The sequence below is a fragment of the Sminthopsis crassicaudata genome, chromosome X (genome assembly GCF_048593235.1).
Source record: "Sminthopsis crassicaudata isolate SCR6 chromosome X, ASM4859323v1, whole genome shotgun sequence".
Classification (NCBI taxonomy): Eukaryota; Metazoa; Chordata; class Mammalia; order Dasyuromorphia; family Dasyuridae; genus Sminthopsis; species Sminthopsis crassicaudata.
The window spans coordinates 31,890,725-31,902,071 of record NC_133623.1 but is presented as its reverse complement, the minus strand read 5'-3'; the positions used below and the strand labels follow the sequence as shown (position 1 = coordinate 31,902,071).

Sequence of the window (11,347 nt, the reverse complement as noted above, 5' to 3'; positions counted from 1 at the left end):
TCTAGGCAAGAATCAAGAATAGTTTAAGAAGTCCTAATTGCTGTGTCTGGCACAAATGCAGAAGCCTTGGGTAGCGCAGGATGGTCAGTCATCATATAAGCCACAGCGAACTTTTATGGAATGAAGCCATTACGCATCCGAAAAATTAATTGAGAATCATAAGAATCAAAGAATCTTGGACTCGGAAGAGAATTCAGAGTTTATCTAGTTCAGCCTTCTGCCTCATCTAGGAATCTAGGATCCTAATGATGAAGAGGTACTACCTACACAATCGCCCGATTCCATCGTTGAATAGCACAAATATCTACCTTCCTGGAAATAGGCTTGTAGAACCACGCCATTTTCAAATCTTTTTCTTGGATACAGGCCTTACCTTCAGTATTTTGCACAGATTCTTTTAAAATCTGAATTCCTCCAAAGAGCTCCCTTTGTGGCCACAATTGGCCAGTGAGAAGAGAGGAAATGGAGGCATTGATTGTATGTGGCTTTCTAAAGGAATTCAAGATAAAGGGTATTACCTAATAGAGATGTTCAGATCAAGTGGTTCGTTTCTGGGTTTGTTTTTTATAGGGTAGACAAGATCTGGGGGTGTTTGCAGACGGTGGGGAAGGTGCCTGACGATAGGAGAAATCCAAGTCTGGTAGAGTGGGGAGGATAGAAGGGACAATCTGCTGGAGAAGTCAGGATAAATTGGGATCAACGATGCACGTAGAACAGTTTAAGAGTTTGCCTGAGTGAGAAGAAGGCCCCCCTCTTCGTGAGAGAGTGAAGTGAAGGGAGAAATAGTAGTGATAGATACTGTTAGAGACCATATCTAAGTGTGAAGGGGCAGGTCAATTCTCAGAAAACCCCCACATCTGGGACTCATAACACACTTGAAGGAATTGCAAAGCAGCCCATACTGACACAGATGTTGCTTGTGAGTTGGGAATGAAATAATTCAGAGGCAAGGGGGAAGAGGAGAGAGGACAGAGAATGCAACTATCTCTCGGTCTCGTATCGTTATCATCCTCTCACATGAAGGGATCTATTCTGCTGGTCAGGATCTGATCCCCAGCAGCCACTAGCAGGTTATTCCCATAACAGATAGCTAAATGGTATGTGACAAAGAGGGAAGATAAGAGAACTCTGTGAATGGCCTTCATTTTTTTCTTTTTTCCCCTTTTTACTGTTTTCTTTGTTTTACATGTACATTAAATTTTTAAATACACATTTATTTATGGATCATGTTAAGAGAGAAAAATTAGAACAAAAAGGAAAAACCATGAGAGAAAAAAAAACAGAAGAAAAAGAAAAAGTAAAGTGAACATAGCATGTGTTGATTTATATTCAGTCTCCATAGTTCTCTGGACCTGGACACAGTTGGCCACCTGCATATGGAACTATCTTTCACAGTTGATCATCACACAATCTCACTGTTACTGTGTGCAATGTTCTCTTAGCTCTGCTCACTTCACTCAGCATCAGTTCATCTAAGTGTCGCCAGGCTTTTCTGAAATCAGCTTTTTCATCACTTCTTATAGAACAGTAATATTCCATTACTTTCATATACCATAACTTGTTCAGCCATTCCCCAATTCCTGAGCATCTCCTCATTTTCCAATTCTTTGCCACCACAAAAAGAGGTGCTACAAACATTTTTGTACACGTGGGTCCTTTTCCCTCCTGTATGATTTCCTTGGGATATAGACTCAGTAGAAACACTGCTGGATCAAAGGGTATGTGCTTAGCATTGAGCTTGAGCAGACCATGGGACCGACCCAGTGGGGTCATTCTAATATTTTTACTGGGGCAGCTAGGGGGCGTCGCAGTGAATAGAGGACCAGGTTGGAGTCAAGAGGACTTGAGTCCAATTCCAGCCTTAGATACTTACTAGCTGTGAGACCCTGGGCAAGTCACTTACGGAATCATAAAATTTTAGAGTAAGAAGTATCTTATTGTGAGTCAATCTATTCCAGCCTCCTCTTTTTTACAGATTAAAAAAAACCCAGATTCAAATGGGTAAGGGATTTACCTAAGGTCACACAGCTAAGCCACGTTAGAAGCAGGACTAGAATCCAGGTTTCCTAATACCTAGTCCACCATTCTTGACACTATTTTCTACTATCCTCTTTCTCTAGCTAAGACTGGAAAAGAAGTAAGTCAAAGGAAACTGGATTTGAATCTATTTCAAGGAGAGATATAGTGTGAGAAGGTCAGTGTCTTAGCTTTCACACTGATTCCATGAGATGGATAAGAAACATTTTTGTATTAAAAAAAAAAAAAGAGGATGGAATCTAGCCACTACATGTGCTTAAAAACAAAGTATATTATGCCTCAAGACTTTAGTTCTAATCAGAACAGCCTGTTCTTGCTCTGTTTATCCATCTTTGTTGGGCCGTCGTCTCTGGGGCTGCCCGTCATTCTGCGAGGAATGCTATCAATAATGGGGGGGTTTGATGTCCAGCCCTTTGTTCATCAGGTCATCCTGTGAATACCATTCCTCGGATCCTCCGGGAGGACAGATCCAAATATGCATGACACAGGGCCAAGGTCTTACTGTACTCCACCTAATCACCTCCACCACCACCCCCAACTCCCACCAAGATGGCTTAGACTCAGACATGAGGAAGAAACCCACACTTGAGTTATGACCCTGGCCTCTCACGCCTAAGGCTACCCTGGCCTCCGCCTGTTGGGTGGCCATGAAATGTTACATTTCTGGAGAGGGATTGTAGCATGATACAAAGAATGTCGGCCCAGTGGGCAGGAGAGAGAGAGACTTGGCTCTGAACGTTTGTTCTGCCTCTTGCTAGTCTTGTGTTCCCAGACAAGTCAGGGAATCTCTCTGAGCCTTCATTTTCCCTATTTGTAAAATGGAGCCTTAAATTATTATAAGGAGAGTGTTTGTGAAATCTTAAGACACTAGAGAAATGGGAAGCATTATTCGGCTTGTAGCTTTGGAAGTTGAAGCTTCTGATGGCAGGATGCTGGTGGTCATTTTGATGGATCTTTCTGGTTTGAATGTGCTCAAGCCTTGCTCCATTCAGAGCTGTCCCCAAAGAGCTAGTCTTGTCTGTTTGCTAATGGAAAAACCCACTCACAGAGTACCTCTGTCCCAACACCCCCCTTCCCCAGATTTAGCAGAAATCCTGTTTCTGTCCTTTTAGGCCCAGCAGAGACTTTTTGGAGGAAGGGAGACTGCTGTAATGCGCCCACCTGTCTTTGTTAGCTTGAAAGCTCCTTGAGGTTTAGAGTACACCCTACTCTATACAGATAATTTTAAATTTTTTTTCATTTCCATTCATTTTTATTTCATTTAGTCTATTTTATACACTGGGGGGGGGGGAACATCTCTGGAGATGAACTTGGCCATCTTTGCTTTCTAGGGGACAAATATGACCTTTCCATGAGAACATGGTTCTGAAACATAGCAGCTTTTAGATCTTTTCCTCCATTTCTCCTACTCCCACCCCCTTCAAGCCTCAGCCTCTCAGCTGAGCCCCCAGCCCAACCCTTTCCAGAGGGGCCATCTAAGGGAATTCACCATAGTTTACAAAGTACACTGGGAGACAATGATTTGCAATGAGACGCAAATTCAGGATGGGGACTCCCTCACCCCCATACACTGCTGCACCATTTCCTCCCACCTGAAAGGGTCCCCTTGCTTGGAACTCTGGGATCAAGGTACAGGCCATTAAGAGGATCCACTGCAGCATCTGTCTTGCTTGGACTCTAGCCGCTCACTAGATGCGGAATGCTCTGCAGTTCGCTGGTGGAGGGCTCCTTCTCGGGGCAGAGTTTTGGGGACAAAGACCCAGAAGCAGGGTTGTGGTAGAAGATTCGGCTGTTGAGTTCAGAGGCCGAGTCAGAAGCTAAGGTGGCTGCTTTGCTCTCCAACACAGTGCCCCACTTCAGTGAAGGGAGACCCGGGGCCAGCAGGCCGTTGCTGTCAGAAAGGGGCCTAGGGATAGAGTACGGGCTGTAGCAAAATCTGGGTCTCACTGTGTTCAGGAAAGGGTGCCGGTGGACTGAGCTGGAAGCAGCCACAACAATGGAGGCAGCCATAGCTGCTGTCACATACGAATAAGGGTAGGGGAAGAGGCTTCCCAAGGGCGACATGGCCAGGCCCAGAGGCTAGGATGTGCTGCTGCAGAGGCCCCTAATAGTCCCTGGGCCACAGTTGCCATGGCCATGCTGGTGATTCCTGTGGAAGCTCCAGACACAGTGACCAACAGGGAACCCATATCAGCAGCCATGCTGGAGGAAGCACCCCCCCAATAGAAAACTGGCTGGGGTACAGGAGGAGGGGACGGCCATTGCCCAGGGGGCTAAAGAACTGTTGGCTAGCCAGACCTGGGGGGAATGCCAGGTTTGGAAGGTGAGCTGGACTCGAGTGCGATGAGCTGTCCATCTACACTGTGATGGGTTAAAGTCTCCTTCCCTGGGAGCACTCCTCAGGGACCTTTGGGACCCCTTTCTGGCCAGGGCTCTTTTGATCCTCACAGCCTGAGCTTCAGGTTCTGAGGAGATGGCAGCTGGGCTATGATGCGAATGTGGGGCGTTCTTTTCCAGCCAAACCCCTTCCCTGGCCCGATCCCAATCTCAATCCCAGTCCCGGTCCCAATCTCTATCTCGCTCTCTCTCTGATAAGAAGAGGTGGGCTTTAGAGAGTGAGGTGCCCTTGTCTTTAGAAAGCTCCTCCGATGTGGTGGTGGCTATTTCCCCCTTGTCGCTGGTCTGTCACTTCCTTGCTTTCAGCATTGCTCTCACCCTCGCTAGGGCACAGATCTTTGAGATTAGAGGTTCCAACTGTGGAGACAGTGGTTGGAGAAAAGGATTTTCCAAAGATTTGAAAGCTGTTTGCTCCCTGGAGGATTCCAGAGAATTTCTAATTAACCAACACCCAGTTTTCCAAGGTCACTTAAAAATTAGTAGTTTGTTACCCAAATATAAGGTATTGGATCAAAGGATATGAGTAGGCAGTTTTCTTTACTTATTTATTTATTTATTTATTAGTTTTAAACACTTACATTTATATGATACTGATTTCCACTTTCTCCTTCCCTCTTTCCTCTCCCCATGACAGCAATCAATCTGATATAGATTATACATGTACAGTCATATTAAACCTATTTCTGTCATATTATGAAAGAAGAATCAACAAAAGGGAAAAACCATGACAAAGGAAAAAAGTGAAAATAGTATGCATCAATCTGCTGGATACAGACAGCATTTTTCATCATTAGTTGTGTTGTTTTTCATCACGAGTTTTTTTGGAATTGTCTTAGATCATTGTATTGCTGAGAAGAGCAAAGTCCATCAAAGTTGATCATCACAATATTACTGTTACTATGTACAATGTTCTCCTGGTTCTGCTTGTTTCACTCAACATCAGTTCACATAAGTCTTTCCAGGATTTTCAAAATTTTCCTGTTTGTAATTTTTTACAAAACAATAATAATATTCCACCAATTTATATATCTCCATTTGTTCAGCCATTCCTCAATTAATGGGCATCCCCTCACCTTTCAACTCTGCCATCGAAAAGAGAGCTGCTATAAACATTTTTGTCCATGGGGGTCCTTATCCATTTTTATGATCTCTTTGTGATACAGGCCTAGCAGTGATGTTGTTGGATCAAAGGATATGCACTTTGGGTAGAGTTCCAAATTGGTCTCCACAATGGTTGTATCATGAACTGTTTCTTTTTTTTTTTTAATTAATTTTATAATTATAATTTTTTGACATTATATATGCATGAGTAATTTTCTTATAACATTATCCCTTGTATATTTTGTGTATTTTTCCAGATTTTCCTCTCTCTCCCTCTACTCCCTCCCCTAGATGACAGGCAATCTCATACATTTTACATGTGTTACAGTATAACCTAGATACAATACATATGTGTAAATACCATTTTCTTATTGCACATTAAGTATTGGATTCCGAAGGTATAAGTAACCTGGGTAGATAGACAGTAGTGTTAATATTTTACATTCACTTCCCAGTGTTCCTTCTCTGGGTGTAGTTATTTCTGTCCATCATTGATCAGCTGGAAGTGAGTTGGATCTTCTTTATGTGAACTGTTTTTTTTAAATGGAATATTAGTGTTAGGTTTAGAGTGTATGAGTGGGAGGGTGTTTTATGGTGATGAATTCATGTCTTGGATACAGCTGGGGAGAGAAAGAAGAAGTCAAAGCTAGGGGAAAAGAATTGGGGAGATGATTCAAGATAATAACTATAAGGACAACTGGATAGAGCATCAGCCATGGAGTCAAGAGGACCTGAGTTCAAATCCGATCTCAGACTAGCTGTGTGATCTTGAGTAAGTCACTTAACCCTAATTGCCTCCAACAAACAACCAAACAAACAAAAAGAGAAAAGAACAAGAGCTCAGTGCCACAGAGTCATTGAAGCTGATATAAGTTTTTCCCCTCAAAGCAGATGCTCAAGTGGAGCTCCTGCCAAGAAATACCTATCAGTGCTGACTCCCTGGCACCCTCTGATCTGAGAAGGCCTAGCTAACCCACCACTCTGCTTCTGAAGATCACATTACCCACAAATCTTTCCTGCGACTTTGCACATTCCCTTATCAGAGACCCTAGTGCCAAGGCATCCTGCTGATCCCAGCATTCAGATCAGCAATCCACATAGCAGATGTCAGCCAGGCTCCCTGGTGCAACAGGGACTTGAGGCCATGCCTGCCCTTTAAGAAAAGAAAAACAATTTTCACATGCACCTGTTCCAGTCTTCTTGAACCCACCCAACTTCCTGTGTTAACCCACCCTACATCTTCCTCTTATTTTACATTTCTCATGAAAGATTCAGAGATGCATACCAGATTAAAATGTGATGGGGAAATATTTCAGAAAACAAATAAAAATAGATTTAACATTAATTTGTAGTTTTCTAAGCCAAAACGTGGCCCACGGGGGATCTTTATGTATGGTTTGGTGGCCCCAGTTTCTATCTGAGTTTGACAGTGCCTTTCCAAAGAATGCTGGCATTAGAGAACAATACAAATATCCAACTTCTCAGCTAACCACATTGGGTCAGGCTTTTACTATAACAACTTTTTTTCAGGAGATATGTTTTGACTCCATAAAAAACCTTTTGAATAACAGATATTTAATCTATATCAGATTCCTACTATCTTGAGAAGGAGGGACATGAGAGAAAGGGCATGGAGAGAAAATTTTGGAACAGAGAGTTTATAAAGGTGAATATTGAAAACTCTTTGGAATAGGGGCAGCTGTGTGGCGCAGTGGATAGAGCACCAGCCCTGAAGTCAGGAGGACCTGAGTTCAAATTTGGTCTCAGGCATTTAACACTTCCTAGCTGTGTGACCTTGGGCAAGTCACTTAACTCCAATTGCCTCAAAAAAAATTTAAAAAAAAAACTCTTTGGAAAAGTAAACTACAAGTGAGGGAAAATAGAGATTAAAAAGTTTTTTTAAAAAACCCAAATAAAACTTTTGAAGAAACTATGGGCATGGTAAGGGGAGATGAGACTAGTTAGTTGGGAGAAGGAAAGGCTTAAGGAAGCCATGATTGCTCTCTTCAAGTATCTGAATGACTAGCACATGGAAAAAGGAATAGGCTTGTTCTGGAATATGATTGTCTAGTTCTTGCTTCCAAATTTCTAGTTAGATGAGGCTGATTTACTTCAGGGATGGACGGGTTCCCTCCTAGGAATGAGAATAGACTAGGGGACCATTAAGATCATTAATTTCCAAAGTTCTCTGGAACAGAATGCTTATCAGAAGAAGAATGGATAGGATCCCCTAGGTTAAAATGCTTCAGGGGAAGTTGGCTCAGGAAGGAAGGATAGGAATTATTTTCTTTTAATGCAGCAACCACTCACAGGCCCAATACTGATTGCAAATTTTTTTTAAAAAGTTTTAATTTGTTGCAATTTTCCAATCTAGTCCAGTTTGACCTTCCTTAAGCAGCCTGGTAGCCCTTCACTCCTGGCAGCGTATCATTTTAGTGCCAGATTTAATACGGGCATTGGATCAACTTTAACCCTACAGCTCACAACTCCCAAATTCTTTTTTTTTTATTATTAATTTTATAATTATAACATTTTTGACAGTACATATGCATGGGTAACTTTTTACAACATTATCCCTTACACTCCCTTCTGTTCTGAATTTCCTCTCCTTCCCTCTACCCCCTCCCCTAGATGACAGGCAGTCCCATACATGTTCAATGTGTTATAGTATATCCTAGATACAATATATGTATGCAGAACCTAATTTGTTGTTGTTGTTGCAAAGGAAGAATTGGATTCAGAAAGTAAAAATAACCTGGGAAGAAAAACAAAAATGTAAGTAGTCCACATTCATTTCCCAGTGTTCCTTCTCTAGGCGTAGCTGGTTCTGTCCATCATTGATCTATTGGATCTGCACAACTCCCAAATTCAAGTGATCCACTAGTCTCAGCTTCCTCCAAGAATAGGGATTACAAGCATATATCACTTTATCTGTCAAGGATACTCACAAGAAGATAAAAGATACAATTTTGATGAAGGAGAAGGGAAATTATCTAAAAAGAATACTGGATGCAGAGAGAGCTCACCAACTGATGAATTTAAATAAGAGTTCTACAGAAAGTGAAATTGAGAGCAGGAAAACAGACATGGTCTTTTAAAAATACTATTGGGTATGCTAAAGCTCAGAATGAATTGAGGCTGGTGAAGAAAGCCAAGGATAACATTTCATATCTACATTGAATCAAAAATGGAGATTCAAACACAGGATACTACCACTGCTCAGGTGGATGGAAGGAATAGTGATGAATAAGTCCAGAAGAAAAGAAGAGCTAAGTTTTCTCTGACAAGGAAAATGGTCTTTGGACTAGAAAGGGTAGAACAGAATGGGTGAGAAGGTGTTGGTAACCCGGTAGGGAAACTGTCAGATAGCACTTCGCTGTCCCTGATAAGTTCAAGTCACCTGGTCCAGATGGACTCCATCCTTGGGCCCTGAAACAAATGGCAAGTGTAACTGCTAAGACCTTTACAGGCATATTCGGTAGATCGTATTGAATGGGAGGAATGTCATAGGACTAAAGAAAGACGAGTAAATGCTATACCAATTTTTAAAAAAGGGAAGAGATGGAGACTTTGCATTATAGGCCTATGAACTTGACTTTGATTCTTGGCAAAATCATAGAATATCATATTAAAGATAGAATATTCTTTAACAGATGGTTGGTAAGCATCTAGAAAAGAAAGCAGTGAGCAAAAAGACCTAGTAGAACTTTATTAGAATCTGTCAGGTCCAGTCAAGCCAGATTTAGTTTATCTTCTTTTTTTGACATTGTCATTTCACATAGTCATTGGGACAATGCTAAAGCTTTAGTCAGCCTAGACTTTAGCAAAGCATTTTATAAAGTATCTCATATTAGTCTGTTTCAAGCATGGATAATGGGTCAAAATGCATGGAAGCAGAAAAGGTAGAGAGATGTGGGTTACAGAAAATCAAGATGGCTGAACTCATGCATGAATGGTTCAACATCAACTTTTTTTTTCTTTTAAATCTATATATTTTATGAGTTTTATTTTCAGTTCCAAATTCTCTCCCTCCTTCCATCTTCTCTCCCATCACTGGAAAAGAAGCAATATAATACCCATTATGCATATGAAGTCTTGCAAAAAAAAAAAAAAATCCAACTTTGAGAGAGATCCCCAGCGAAATTCCCTAAAAATCTGTACTTGGCCCTGTGTTGTTGAACATTCTTATCAGTAACTTAGATAAAAGCAGATGTGGCACGCTTATCAGATCTACAGCTGGCATCAAACTGGGAGGGATGGCTGACGTGCTGAACCACTGAGACAGGATCCAAAAAGATCTTGACTGATTGGAATTTGTAGCTGAATCCAGGAAAATGAAATTTAATAGGGATGAATAGAGTCTTATATGGGGGTTCAAAAATATCAATATCACAAATTCAATATGGGGGAAATGTGGCTAAAGAGCCATTTGAATGGAAAGGATCTAGGAGTCTCAGTAACCTTCAAGTTCAATATGAATCCACAATGGGATATGATAGCAAAGTGATTAAACCTTGAATTACATAAGAGAACTTTAGCAATAAGGAAGCAACAGATCCTCTGTGTTCTGTCCCAGTCAGACCTTACCTGGATCATCCTGTGCATTTCTGGATACTGCAGTCTGAGAAAGATAAGAATAAGCCACAAAACTTCCAGAAGAGGGCAATCTGAATAGTGACATTCTTTGAATCTTATGCCATAAGGCCTGTTGATGGAACATGGGATGCTTAGCTTGGGAAAAGAGAAGAATCAGAGGGCCAATGATATACACATATATCTATGTATACATGTGCATGTATGAAGGAAATGGTAAACCATTCCAATATCTTTGTCAAGAGATCTCAAAAGGGGTTACAAAGAGTTGGATATGATTAAAAATGACTACACAGGGAGGGAGGGAGGGAGGGAGGGAGGGAGGGAGAGAGAGAGAGAGAGAGAGAGAGAGAGAGAGAGAGAGAGAGAGAGAGAGAGAGAGAGAGAGAGAGAGAGAGAGAGAAAGAGAGAGAGAGAGAGAGAGAGAGAGAGAGAGAGAAAATAAGTGTGCATTTATTCAGAGCTCACTATGTGTCAATAACTATATTAAAGAAAGCAATATGGTCTTGCCCTCAAGGACCTTACATTCTAATGGGGGAAGACCTCTCACAAAGAAGAGTTGAAACTGGTAGAGGCAGAGTGCAAGGTTCCAATAGGGGAAAAATGGAAATGACGGACAGAGTTCAAGCAGGATTTTATTGAGGCAAGGTTGTGGTGTGAAGTCCTGTTTCCAGGTGATTATCTTCTAGTACTTGAAAGGCAGTCAGGTGAAGGAAGAATTAGAGATAGAGAATTACCCAAAAAGCAAGTTAAGACTGAGAAAGCACACAGGTCTTGAAGTAAAATAAGACTTGAGTTAAAATCCAATCTCAGATACTTCCTAGCTGCATGACCCTAATCAAGGCACTCTAATGTCTGTTTGCCTCGGTTTCCTCATCTGTAAAATGGGGATAATAATCGCACCTATCCCCCCATTGTTGTCTTTGGAAATAGTAGGTTCTCTCCCACTAGAGATCTTTAAGCAAGCTCTGAATGGCCATTTAATGGTGATCTTGTAGAGATTCTTTTTCACATATGGGTTGGAGTAGATGGTCACTAAGGTCTCTTCCAACTCTGAGCTTCCTTTGGAAGATTAGATCAAGTAAGAATCAAAACCCCCAAAGTATACAAAAATGGAAAATCAATCACAAAGTAGCGCCTAAGGCATTAAACAGAAAGATGCAGTGGGTGAAACATTTCTTTAGGGAATGTTCTTTATAATGATACTGTGTATTTTTTA

At 41.4% G+C, this 11,347-nt stretch overlaps 1 pseudogene; it reads right to left on the bottom strand.

Moving 5' to 3' along the window:
• Positions 1–3,676: 3,676 nt before the first annotated feature.
• On the bottom strand, positions 3,677–10,131 carry LOC141549006 (T-box transcription factor TBX3 pseudogene; annotated as a pseudogene).
• Positions 10,132–11,347: the final 1,216 nt, after the last annotated feature.